Genomic DNA, 14571 nt, shown 5'->3' on the forward strand with positions numbered 1-14571 from the left:
CAGAACTACCTCCGAGTTCACTAGGGCAGTGGTCCCCAACCTTGGGCCTCCAAATGTTCTTGGACTACAACAGCCTTCAGCACCACCTCTACTGGCCAGGATTTCTGGGAGTTGAAGCCCAAGAATATCTGGAGGCCCAAGGTTGAGGACCACTGCACTAGGGCAATGCAATCACTCTGAGTTTTATTTCAGATTTTATGGGGGCAATCCAAGGTGCTTAAGCTCAGCCCTTTAAATTTCTTTTTAAACCCCAGAACACAGTCACCGCTCATCCTTAGTTTGTCCCTTTGCCTTTTTTGGTGGCTGGCAAACAGTTCCCTACTTGTTCAGGCCTTTTAAGTAACTGCTGGTAATCTGAGCCACTTAGACTGAAGAGGTGCATCATTTTGAAGTGCTATGAGTTTAAGTCATTTTAATGCGTGTGTATTTTAAGCAGTCCCAAGGGCTTTTAAAAACAATTTGCATATGCAAAGCAGCCATTCCAGATCACAACAGCAGATCTATAGTATAATAGAATGGATTGCTATTCTCAGCCTGAAATTAACTTCCAATAAAATATACTTTCGTTTACACCATTCACCTTCAGTAATGTGAATTGAGTGATGAATAATCCAATAATGTGTGTGCAGGCATTTATAATTCAAGGAAAGACCAACGCTTAGTTCAAAGAATTCATGCTTTGCATGGAAAACACACCAGGCTCAAATCTCTGATATTACAGTTAGAAGCACCAGTTACAGGTGGTGGGAAAATCCTTTACCTTACCCTAAACAGGGGTTGCCGATCAATGTAAACAGTAATAAAGACAATACTGGTCTAGAGACACCCATTGTCTGACCTGATATACCGGTGGCATCTCATTTTCACTATTCCATTAAACAGGATTATGTGGGGGTGTGGGTGGAAACGTCTGCTCTAGATTCCCCACCAAAAAAAAAAAAAAAAGCCACTGTGATATTGCAGATAGGCTATTGGACCAGGATTAAAGTTACTGTACTTGGCTCCAGATTCCCATTCCCATTGGTTAACCTTGTGCCAGTCACATTCTGTAAGCCTAACATACCTCACAGGCTTTTTTTGTTTTGTTTTGTTTTTTGAGGATATAGCATAAAGCAAGACATATTGGAAACAACGGCTTGTCTACAGGATCAGGAAGGAGCAGGTGGGTTTGGGCTAAGTAGGGTTCATAGGAGGTTTGGTATGCCATTTGGGTGCCATCCTCGCCTACAAGAGGCAAATGGACCTCAAGCAACCCTATTTGGCAGTCAGCAGTTTTTTGTTGTGAATTTTTTGTTGTGAATGTATTGTTGTGATAAAGGCAGAGCATGGACAGAGTTCCTACTCCTGTTCCTCTGAAGATGCCGGCCACAGAAACTGGTGAAACGTCAGGAAGAACAACCTTCAGAACACGGCCAAAGAGCCCGAAAAACCCACAACAGCCATCTAAATATTTTATCTTTATATTTTTGAGTGGAAACTTCAAAACGGTTTTTTCTATATAGACTAAATGCACTGCCTCACAGGACTGTCACATTAACAACTTTGTGTGCTTCGCTTTTGAGAATATACTGCCAAGTTTAGGCAGAGTGCAAAGGGAAGCTGTTCTGTTGTCTCTAAGGATTTGGCTAAAATACACCAAGATTTAATAAGACTTTGCTGCCAGCATGAGATGGTCCTGGGATGAATCAATTAAAATAAATAATAATTTAGAAATTGAAATCTACAGTGATTGAGTTAGCAGTACAGTGGTGCCTCGCTTAACGAGTGCACCGTTTAACGAAAAATCCGTATAGCGATCCCTTTTTGGGGATCGCTATACGGATCAGCCCCAATCGCCGCACTCGCTTTGCGACGATTGGGGCTCCAGCGGCCATTTTGGAGCCGCCGAACAGCTGATCGGCGGCTCCAAAATGGCCGCCGCATGACCCGAAATGGCCCCTATCAGCGTTTTCGCGCCCTCCCCTTGCTTACGGAGGTCGCGAAAACGCTGCGGGGGGGCATTTCGGGCCATCCGCGGCCATTATAATGGCCCGAAATGCCCCCCCGCAGCGTTTTCACGACCTCCCTAAGCAAGGGGAGGGCGCGAAAACGCTGATAGGGGCCATTTCGGGTAATCCGGCGGCCATTTTGGAGCCGCCGATCAGCTGATCGGCGGCTCCAAAATGGCCGCCGGAGCGAAAACATCGCTGGAGGGGGTAAGTTTACACACTTATTGGAACGCATTAAACTAAGTTTAATGCGTTCCAATAGGTTTTCCTGCCCCGCACAGCGATGTTTTTGTATAGCGAAGGTTAATCCGGAACGGATTAACCTCGCTATACGGGGCACCACTGTACTCTGGTTCATTCCAAATCCTTTAGAGGCTTTTTTGTGTTTTTGTCACAGATCATCTCATAAGGTATCCATGTATTACAGATGGTCAAATTCAATTCATCCCTCTTAAATCCCCACCTAAACTAAACCTAATGCAATTATATCACACGTAAAGTTGCTCCCAAAATAGCAGAGTAAGAAGAATAAGAAGAATAAGAATACTGAAGCAAGCTCGCCTTGCAACTCCCAAAAACAGAACACACACATGAACAGCAAAACAAAAAATGAACAAACAAAAGAAGGCAGAATGCTCCACAACTAAATGTTGTTAGCTGGCATTTTTAAAAAGGTGGATAACAGCAGGTAAAAGGAAATGAAAGATACTTTGGGTCCTTTTCCTAATCCACTGTGACCTATCGCATTCAAATATTGGATGAAAGATGCATCCAATATTTGAATGTGATAGGACACATTTCATAGAGCCATTCAATCAATTGGTTTGAGATGCGCAGCTACCTAAAAGAGAAGATAAAAATTTTCAGTGCATACCCACTCTATTGATAACTAAAGTGATGAGAAAAGCAATCTGTAACAGACGAACAGATTACCTTCCTTTTCCCTGACAAGACATCAAATCACAGGAACAGGAGGATTTATATGGTCATTCTTAGCCCTCCAATAGGCTCTGTGACTGAGGCTTCCACAAGAGTTTGAGCTTTTTATTGGCTCTTGCATCACTAGTCTCTTTTTGCATTGGGCTTCCTAATTCTTTTTCAGTATTTAATTTTTTCTAGTGAAATTTAGTAGTGAAATTTACTAGTGAAATTTTCAAGTGAAATTTATGAAATGTTCCCCCTCCCAAATTTTCAGCATTTTTAACCTCTGAAGCACCGGAGCAAAATTTACCGCTTTAATAAGCCCCAATTCAAGCATCACTTCCTGCTTCTTCGCTTCACTTCATATTCATATGGAAATGGAGAAACCCCTCTCTTCACTTTGTTTTCCAAATAAACTCCAAATCTGAAGCACATCTCTATAATATAGTATCCACAGGAATAAACAGAATGAAATATACCACATGGAGAAGGACTATTATCAGCCACATAAATCTGCTTTAAAGCACAAACCTTGCATGCAAACTTTATACAATTTGCCTTTAAGTATTATAATAGGAATTAATTGAGAAACACATATCTTTTTAAATATCAGATTATGCTGTATAAGGAGGTTCTTTAAAAGTGCAGCATTTCTTTGTTTTTTCAGTACTACAGCCCTCCATATTTACTTAACTCCTGTCCCCTGTTATCTCCTTCCCAGAGACTGGAAAAGATTTGCAGAACAAGTACCAAATTACCATAGATTCTGGAATTCAGAGTCCAGTAAGTAAACTTTCCAATCTCCACCCTCATTGCATTTACAGATCAAGTTTCTTTTGCCATCTGAGCTATATTTTAAAAACATTTTTCTATCATTACAGTGTCCACCCTTGAACAGCTACATTTCTACCTCTTCTGTAGAATGAAAAGTAGGTACAGAAATGCCCCCTACAAAAAACACATTCTTTGGCGTTGATTTATTCATTCCAGAAGAATGCTATTGCCTTCTTATTTAAAAAAAAAATTATTAAAGCAGTCTGGAATCCCACTGCACCCTGTTACAGAACAACTGTAGAAGGACACACAGTTGGTTACAGAATCAATAATGAGTGCAAGAAGGATATTGGAATTGTTGTAGATCTGAAGCTAAATATGAGCCAACAGGAAAGACTGAAAGAATTGGGCATATTTCACCTTGAGAAAAGAAGGCTGAGTGGAGAGATGATAGCACTTTCCAAATATTTGAAAGGCTGTCATATAGAGGAGAGGCCAGTTCTGTTCTTGATCATACCACATGACATAATAATGGACTGAAGCTACAGGAAGCCAGATTGAGGCTGAATATCAGGAAAAATGCTGCTAGAGCAGTACAGTAATGGAACCAGTTACCTCAGGAGGTGGTGAGTGCTCCAACAACTTGGAGGCATTCAAGTGAAAATTAGGCAACTGTCTGTCAGATATATTTTGATTTGGGTCCTGCATTGAGTATGGAGTTGGACTACAGCCCCTTCCAACTCTATTATTCTCTGCTTCTGTAATTTCTCAGACTAGCCCTTAGCTCAATACCTGACCTCACACTTTTGGCTCTCCCCATTGTAATGTGGCACCATACAGGGTTGTAAATAGACTCATAAAATGAGATGCATCATTCTAGTCCTGCGGTGAAGTATCATAGAACTGCAGCTCTGTAATGAAAACTAGTGTATCTGATCATTATACCCCCTTTGATTTAATAATCACCTCAGCATATCTGATTGCTTCTTTTTGGGGTGGGGAATGTGGAATTTAAGTACCATCTGTCCATCCACACAACTGCCTGATGAAACTGAGCTAGGCTTGGGAAGCAACTAACAGAATTTATTAATACTTGTATTCCTGTTTTAGACCTTGGGATTTGTTCTGCAAAGATGGCTGGATATATTTTGTCATAGTCCTGAAGTTTAATTATAGTGGCATCACACCCATGAGATATTATTGAATGAATTATCTTTTTTTTAAAAAAACCCAACCCTACAAACTTAAGACTGTATATACTGTCTGGCTTAGAAGCCTATTAATTTTTGTAAATTTCTCCAATAAATCCTGATACCATTAATTGGAATTAAATTAAAATAAATTAATGAACATGCATTTTTGTCCTTGAGTAATATGCGCCATCTTTTAAGCTCAGAGAGATGAAAGATTTTTCTGACAGCTCGCTCCTAGAAATAATTTTCAGTGAATAGTATAAGCATGTTTATCTATTTGAGATAGTCACTTGTGAATTTTCTAGCTCCTTTGTATATATATCCCGCATATGGACAAACTCAACAAGCAGAGCCAAAAGTGTGTTCATGAATGAGCTAAATGCTTCCCTGAATTTTCAGCTTTTTCTTTAAAAAAATTAAATATCTAATTCTTTTACATCTTAGTATAAGGAAAACTACTCAAATAATATTGCACAGATCAGTCAAAAGACGATATAGTGTAGTGGTTAATGATGGAGATCTGTATTCTTTTATTTTTATTTTTTAAATACATATAGGCTGCCTTTAGACGTAAAAGTTGATTATATATGATATACCAGAGAAAGGCAACATGCAGCCTCCCAGGAACATTTTCTGTAGTTCCAAGCACCACTAATGCTTCTTTGGTTGTAATTTACATGTTTTGTGTACAGTGTGGCAGCACAGAATACGTTCCTTTCTCCTAAGTGCTCAGGCGAGTATACACATATGCTCAACTCATGCATCAGCAAAAGGGCTGCAATTGAAGTCCTGCAGGATCCCTTCTAGCACTAGACTACAATGTCCATCTCTTATCTGGTGTTGATCGTTCTAGCTATGCGCATGTGTGTGCAAACGGGCTTTGTGTAGAGCCTGGTATTAAGGCTGTGCAATAAAAAGGGTCATGTTCATCTTCTGCAGCAGCCTACAAAGACGAATGACAGCACAAAGTGGATCCAGAATTGAATCTCTCAGATATGAAAGGGGTATACTCTTCAGTGCTATGTCCCCCTGCAGAATTCACACTGCTTGATTGCAAATTGAAGGAGAAAAACCTATAATTTGTGGAGCAATAAAACATGTTGGTGTCAGACCCTGGCCTGTGTTTCTTCTAAGGAGGCATGGCAAATTTACTCTTGCATCACATCACACCATGCATCTCCTTTTGTCGTTACGTTTGGCCTCCGGAGACAGGACTTTCTGATACTACCGCTAATAAATTCTCAGCAGAACATCAGGACTATAGCAGCCTGCAAGGTGTTGTTACCAGAAAGGAAAGCTGTTGTGGAGCTGGGCAGTATTAAATCAGAAGTAGCTGCAGGAGGAGGTGGTGTGTCTTCTGTTTCATTGCCTGCTAAAGTGGCAATTCAGAAGATAGCCTTTTAGTGGACTATCACATGAATTAGGAACCAAAGAAGAATTGTACCAAATTAGCAGGGCCAGTCCTACCATTAGGCAAAATAAGGCAGCAGATCGGAGAAAAGGCAGAATATTCCAAAAGAGTAAACTATTCTCTTCTTCTTATTTTCTATAGAGAAAGAGTTGATTTTGGGATTTTTTACCTCAAATGCCAAAATAATTTGGCTGGCTTGGGTTACTATAAATTGTGATTCAGACAGGGGCAATATATACACCATTTACTGCCATGCCTCTGGCAGCAGAAATTATTGCACTCCTAGTGTGGGTCAGACCATTTGTCTATTTCATTTCATCTCGCTCAGACAGACTAGCAATGGTTGTCCAGGGTTTCAGAAATGGGCTCCTTCCCAGGCTTACCTGGAGATGGTAGCATTGCTAGACTAAGTGGTGCTTGTGAAATGAATGGATTTATGCATTTTTTTTTTGTAATTCAATGGAAAAAATGGGTGCCCAAATTACTCACATGTGATTTCAGTGGCACATTTTAGAGAAACAGAATTTGGATCACACATTGAATGGGACAAGAGATAGAGTGATGAGTCAGTGCAGGGGTGGCTCTACTATGAAACTAAAGGAAGCTGAAATGTTAGGCCCCTAATCCTGGAGGGGCCTCAGAAGCAACTTTAACCCTCCCTTTTTTTTTTCAAATGTGGTGTCTGTGAAACAATCCCATTGAAGAAGGAAACAGTGGTTATCCAGACCTTATATCTTGTTGTGAAGGGCCCCCATATTTTCTGATGCTCTTTGGTTCTCATACGGGCACTTGTAAAATAAGCTTCTGTGAAGGTTCGCTATGTACCAGGGCAGTTGCGGGAAATAAAAGGCCAGGTCTATTCAAAGGTTCAAACTTGTCTTCATTTATTGTAACGGGAACATCAACAGGAACCTCTAGTGGGACAGTCTCAATATTCTCTTGAGGCTGTGACTTTAACGGAGTCCAAACATTTCCAACAAAAGGGTTAGTGTTGTCAAAAGCCCAGGGTCCAGATAAAACCTTCTCTGGGTCTGGAGCTTTTTCCTCTTCATTTTCAAACTCTAATAACGGGAGGGTTTCTTCTTCTCCGCTCCAACCCCAAATGGGGAAATCCTCTCCCGGACTGGCCAGCCAAGGTCCGGGTAGACCCCCCATCCTCTGCAGCTCGGCGAGATGCCATGCTCGTTTCTTTTCTTACTCTCTCGCCACTGCTTCCCATTCCTCCTTCAGTCGCTGCTGCCACTCCTTCACCTCTGTTTCTCCCTAATAAGATGGTCTGGGACATTGGCCCTGACACCTCCTGCGTTCAGCCTCCTCATGTGGGACTTTCACCTGCTCCCAGCTTCCAGTCCATGGGTCTTGTACCCATATCCACTCCCAACCCCCCAGGATCTCTTCCCCCTTCTCCTTTATATCGCCAGCTGCCGCCTCAATCTCCTCCCTCCTCTTTCCCGCTGAATCTTTCCTGGGCTTTTTCTCCACCGTTAACTCTTCCAACGCCTGCACCAGGTCACTGGTATCTACCCCTTTGTCCTCCCATCCCTTTCCTTCGGGTATCCCTTCCAACTCCATGGTATCCACCTGTTTGTCTTCACTTCTAGGCGGGGAGGGAGGAGGGGAAGTCTGGGTGTTCTGAACTCGCGACGGGAGCGACGGCACTCCTACATAAGCCTCCTGGCTAGAGGCCTCACAGCTTCCAACTTCCTTATGGAGCCCATCTGCTTGTGGTACTCCATGGGTAACAGGCATTCTAAGATATGCTTCTTGGCCCCAACCACTGTCTGGACCTGGATCTGAAAGAACACGTTCAAATTACAACAAAAAGGAATTTGAAGTGATGTGCAGTTACTAAATAGTAGGAAAACATTCCTGTTGTCATGAATAGAACAACAGAATGGAGAGCCTTAGATGGATTTTTCTTCAACAGAGGGTTTAAATTACATGGTGTACGGCCACCAGTCAGGGTTGCTGTTGCTGGGAAAGAATCCCAAATTGCCAACGAGGAGACTTTGTTGTAGAGGTCCTTGACAGGATTCTGGGTGGGAAGTGGGTCGCCCTCTGGCTTGATGGAACACAACGTTCTGTCCACTTATTCGCTCCCTCAGAGGTAGCAAAGAAAAACCACATAAGCTCCAAAAACCCTGTTAATAATAACTATCATGTGCTGTAAAGTCAGTTCTGATTTATGGCAACCGTTTTCAGGGTTTTCCAGTTACAAAATGCTCAGAAGTTGCTTACCATTCCCTTCTTCTGGGAGCAACTTGGGACTGGCAGCTTGCCCAAGGCCACCCAGGCTGGCTCTTCTTGCAGGAAGCACAGCGGGGAATTGAACTCCCAACCTCTGGTTCTGCAGCCAGATGCCTAAACCACTGAGCAAACCAGCCAGCTGTTCATGTCCCCATAAATAGGAAGGGTCCAGAATGGCATCTTCCTTTGAAGATAAGCATTACTGTGTTTTGGAAATATTTTTCCCCTTATGCATACAATCATGCTATCAGACTCCTGAGTTCTATCACCTTTGTGGTGAAGGAGCTAAGCACTGACAACTGTTAACTGGAATTGTACTGTGTTTCCCCGAAAATAAGACAGGTCTTATATTGATTTTTGCTCCAAAAAACACATTAGGGCTTATTTTCAGGGGATGTTTTATTTTTCAGTCATGTCATCTTCTGGTTGCTGCACAATGGTGGAGGGTGGGTTTCACTTAACTAGAGCTTATTTTTGAGGTGGGGTTTATATTACGAGCATCCTGAAAAATCATACTAGAGGGCTTATTTTCAGGTGATGTCTTATTATCAGGGAAACAGGGTATATAATCAAATGAAGACTTTTCCCCCTGTTTTCCTGCTCCTGCCCTCCTTAGCCCACTTCATTGCAGGTTTAATCTAATTTAAGGTATATGGATGGTCTGAGAAGGGACTATGAACTGGGGGAAAAACAGAAAAACCATCTGTCTCCCCAGTGGTATGTAATATGGCAGTAAAAACTTTGGCCTGCCTTGCAGCTGTTGTGTGAAGGACTACTGAGGCCATCCAGGTCCCTTGAAGCTTTATCCTAGGTGTGGCAGGGAGTCTGCAAGAAGCCATAAAGTGGGAAGGGGAGTAGCTAGCAACTCGTCCATTCATTTTTTCTCTCTCTTCCTGCTATCTCTTTCCTTTCCTTTCCATCCTTCTGCCTCTCTCCCTTCTCGTTCCTCCAAATTAAGATTGCCTGTTTGCTTTTACTTTCCTCCTTCTCTCCTCCCCGCCTCTTCCTACCATTTTTCAGAGGAACAGCTGAATATCAGTTCCTCCACTGCCCCTCTGTACCCCCCCCCCCGGGTCCAACTGTCAAGCTAGATGTCCAATTTCCAGAAGAGGCCTCAAGTTTTTGTTTTCAAACTCAGCCTAGCCCTTTAAGGCCAAAAAGACCACAAAGCCAAGATCTTCTTCATTGCCCTCATTCAATCAATGATGCACTGGCAGAAATAAGTGCAAATTAATACCTAAGTCTTAAGAATTCCTTGTTGTTCTGGGCAAGGGAATTAGTTGGTTTATGGCCAACTGTGAACACCCAAAGTTATGAATGCTTTGTTCTTCCACCTTAGCTGACAAATATGTCAACAAATACAGGATGGATTGGCTCTGGAGAAAGAAAAACATGTAGCAAAACCACTACTTTTAAAATATCTATCGTGGTTGATATTATAAATTTATTATAAGAATTTGCCGTCTGCTGCCATTTAATGGTTGAGATGAGCATGAATGAGTTCATCCCGGTTCAACACAGTTCTTAAAGGTGGTAGCACAGGTGCTGCTGCTCCCTTTCCCACCTCCTCTGGCTCAAACAGTGTCACGTTTCCGGGGGGTTCAACAGGCAAAAGTCCAATAAGGCAGTCCAATATCAGAAGTCCAGAAGACACAAAGCAGATACCAAAATGCCAAAGCCAAAACACAAACCGTAGTCACGAATCAGAGTCCAAAGCCAAGGGTCCAAAGAACAAGGTCGAAGATAAGCAGGAGTGTAGATGCAAGCCAGAGTGTTGACTTGTTGCTTCCACAAACTTCCAAGGCTCTGGGTGCAGATTTTATAGCAGCAGCAGTCATCTAAACACCTCATCCTGATAAAATTCAGGGCTGGTCAACCTGATGTTCTTATGGGAAGCATTCATGCGATCCTCTGACCTTCGTGTCATGAGTCCTTGCTGAAGCTTATCCCTCACTCTGGCTACTGAGGGAGGAGAATCTGGTGGTGATTCAGCTGTCTGTGATTCTGATTGCCCAGCATTTTCCTCAGCTGTAATTAACCCCTCAGATTCTAGATGTTCTTTGGCTGAACTCATGACAAACAGCCAATCACCAGGCCCAGCTTGCTTGTTTTTTACACCTCCTCAGCTAATCTCCCAGTCACAAGCAAGAGCACAGACTCCTCTGCCCTGCCCTTTTTTGATCAGCCAAGAGGGCAGGGCAGAGAAGTCTGAGCTGTTGCCAAGACTGGAAGATCAGTTGACGAGGTGCAGGAAGCTACCATGCTGGGCCTGGTGAGTACCTGATTGAGCCAAAGGAGGCAGGAGAGGAGAGCAGAAGCACGTTTGCTGCTTCCTTTACGAACTGGAATATATATACACACACATATAATCACACCTTTCAAACTCTTAGCTCACACATTGCCAAATCTAGCACATATAAAAAAATTAGAGTACCTTTTACTCTTGTGGCTGATCCAAAATCTGGTTTCAAAATTACGATTTCTTTTGTTTTGGTATTGGCTAATGGGTTATTGTTTGATATTATGGTTGGAGACTCCTGCCCCACCCTAATAAAGGGATGGAGAGCACAAAGAGACAGATGGTAAAGAATCTAGGAACCAAGCCCCATGAGGAATGGCTGGAGGAGCTGGATATGTTTAACATGGAGAAGAAAAGACTAAAGGAGATATGACAAGGGTTTTCCAATATTTGAAGAGGTGTTACTGGCAACAATGGTGATGCAGTCTTATTTTATACACCTCCAAATAACTAATAGATCCAATCTACAACAAGGGAGACTTCTACTAAACCTTAGGAAGACCGTCCTGGCATTAAGAGTTGTGAGGCAGTGGGTTAAACTACCTCAGAGGTTGATGAAGTCTCCTTCTTTGGAGCTTTTTAAACATAGGTTGAATGGTCCTCCATCAGTGATGCTTTAGCTGTAACTTTCAGGTCACCCTTGATGATCTTTGGGGTCACCTCAACTATTCTATGATCCTTCTCCAGAGGAAGCCCAATGCTCAACCTTCTTTCCAGCACACACCTGTGTCATTCAACTTCTTCTTTACCATTGTCTCCACACCTGATGATCGTGCCTTCTGTAGCGTTCCCCTTTATTAAGTCAATGGTTCGTGTTTGTTATGTTAATTGTTCATGCATATTCATGTTGCTGAGAGGTGGAGCCGAGAGAGACATGATAAGAGGTGGAGCCTGAGAGAGGGTCAGTCAAAGTAAGAGTAAGGGGGAGTATGAGTAGAGTGGGAGAGTGGAGAAGAGGACAGAGTGTGGAGTGTGGAGAAATCTGAGGAGTTAGGAGTGTAGTATCTAACAGAAGATTGTTAATAATAAATTTACTTAAAAGAAGACATTCATGAATCACTATCCATTTCTGTAATCAATAAACCAAAGTTTTATTTAAAAGACAGTGAAGTTTGGACCCAAATCTTCATCCTTCCATAATTAATGTTGATTTAGTGATCACCTGGTGGCAGCAGTGTAAAGAGGGGATTGTTTGCCTTCATGTGCTCTGAGTCTTGACGGTCAAGCAAGGGGCACAAGGGTGAACTTCAAATGTTAGAATGTTATATTTCTCAATACCTGCACTCCAGATGGGGAAAAAAACCTCCTAAGAGACTGGTACTGTTTCATTTAGTAGAAGCCGATGACAGATAGGTTCCTTTTCACCTATTAAGGCATCTCTACGTAGGCTAGAACTAAATCCTATGAGCAGAATGTGGCAGGACCTCATCAGTTGCACTCTGAGCCCCCAAAATATAGCAGGCCTTACTGAACAGACCTTCATTAGCAGATGTTCATGGAGGAAACTACAGTATTTTTGTGCCTCTGGGAAAACTTGAGATAACAAATAATATTGGTCATGTTGTGGTTTAGGGGAAAAAACCCCGCTATAGAACATTTTTGAGGGCCAAGCCCATGAGATCATATTGCGGTTTTCATACTTATTTGGCAATCACTTGCTAAAGAATGATGCTGTTTGTTTTTTTTAAAGTAATGCTTAGGTCTGTAAACCAATTATAATGTGCTCTGATTTGTAACAGACATATAGGATTTGTCATATCAAACCACATTAGAATTTTCTCTTCTTCTGGAATGTCTTTTTTCTTTTCTTTTTTGCAATGGCCTCTGCAGTCTGCAAATTAAGCAGTAAATGGGCTGTTGATGGTTGTGGTCCACAAACTCAGGTGGTTTTTTTTTTTACGGAATAACTTGAGACCTGTGCTTCCCTCATATAAGCATGGTGACTTTCTTTACAGAGGCTTCTTCATTCATCCTTTTTTATTTCCAGCCAGTCTGTAAAAAAGTGCTCACTAACAAAGCATCATCATCATCTGTTGCTAATTTGGATCTTCTCATAACAATCTTCATAGCTATTTTAAGATGTACATAACTTCCATAACTCAGTAGGACTGTGTCATGATGTGAAATTTTGTTTGTACAGAATGTTAAAATAATTAAGGTGGGGTACAGAAAAAGAATGTCACTGGAACAAATAAAAACACTCCTTAAATATCTCACTGACCCTGAAAGCTTTATTAGGGTCACTGTAAGTTGGTTCTGACTTGAAAGCACAGAACACGCATAGAAAAAGTAGACCTGAAAAGGAAAGTGCTTTTAAAATTGAGGCTAGAACAATAGTGTATATACTATAATGTACAGTGGTCCCTCCACTTACGACCATAATCCATTCCAGAAGATGGAAGTAACTCAAAAATCAAAGCACCATTTCCCATTGGAGTGCATTGAAATGCAATTAATCCGTTCCTTCCAAAGCAAAAATCACCCCCCAAAAATCGCTGCAAGACTCATTGGAAATGTGATTAATCCCTTCCGGTCGAAGCAGGAGAAGAAAAGCAATCAAGCATGCAAGACCCTCTGGAAATGCACGGAAAACAAACGGAGCAGATCGGAAATGTACAGAGAACAAAGGGGGCAAGTTGAAAATTCAAAGAAAACAAAGGAAAAAGCAAGGGAAGCATGCAGGGCCCATTGGAAATGGGGGAAAAACTCAAAAAGCAACCAAACCCCCAAGACCCATTGGAAATAGGGGACCCCCCAAAAAAGCAACCAAACACCCCAAGACCCATTGGAAATGAAAAAAAAACTCCAAAAAGCAACAAAAACCCCTAAGACCCATTGGAAATGGGGGAAAACTAAAAACAAACAAACCCCCAAGACCCATCACAGCAGAGAAACATAACCCCCAAGCTCAGAACCATGCTGCAAAAACACCCAGAACAGTTTTTTAAAAGCAGAAAACAGCACCTTACCCTACAAGGCAGCCCGAAGCCTCCCTGCAAATACACACACACACACTCAGAAGCAGAAGGAGGTAGTTCCAAGCCTCTGACAATGACACACACTCTCTAACTGCTGGGGCGAAAGAGCTACAAAGAAGCAGCCTCATCGCCACCTACAGTTAGCAATTTGAATTTCCCGCCTTTTCCCCCTGCCTTTTTCCATTCGTAAGTGGAAACAAAATTTTGCAGCCAAAGCTGATTGTAACTCGAAATGGTCATAAGAAGGGACGTTCGTAAGTCAAGGCACCACTATACTATAGAGTCATTGCAAAACATTTAGTTTTGCAGCTGAACAAGTTCACTGTACCACAACATCCTGACAGTTGAACATGTTTATGTTGCAGTATGTAAAAAAGGTTGTATTTGCAGGTCGTGTAACTTGTATTCCTTACATGTACTCTTTGTGGTTCTAATACCTTGGTGTTGCAATATTCTGGCGTTCCAGAGTCCTGATACAACAGAACCTTAGCCCCACCATGTATCTCTACAAGTAGGTGGGACACTTGTAGCTAGTATATATTTATTTTCAAACCCCTGAGGATTGAGACCAAAGAGAGGAAAATGTAAAACTAATTTAAAACAAAACAGAACAACTCCAATTATACCCCTCCATTTTACTGCTTTCCATTTTTTTTGTGTGTGCAGACTTGATCGTATTCATGAGCATATTGATGTCTGGTATCTTTTACACAATATTCTTTTGCTAGTTTCATATTTATCAAATATCTGAGCAATGAGA

Source organism: Pogona vitticeps, chromosome 3 (assembly GCF_051106095.1).
Source record: "Pogona vitticeps strain Pit_001003342236 chromosome 3, PviZW2.1, whole genome shotgun sequence".
Lineage (NCBI taxonomy): Eukaryota > Metazoa > Chordata > Lepidosauria > Squamata > Agamidae > Pogona > Pogona vitticeps.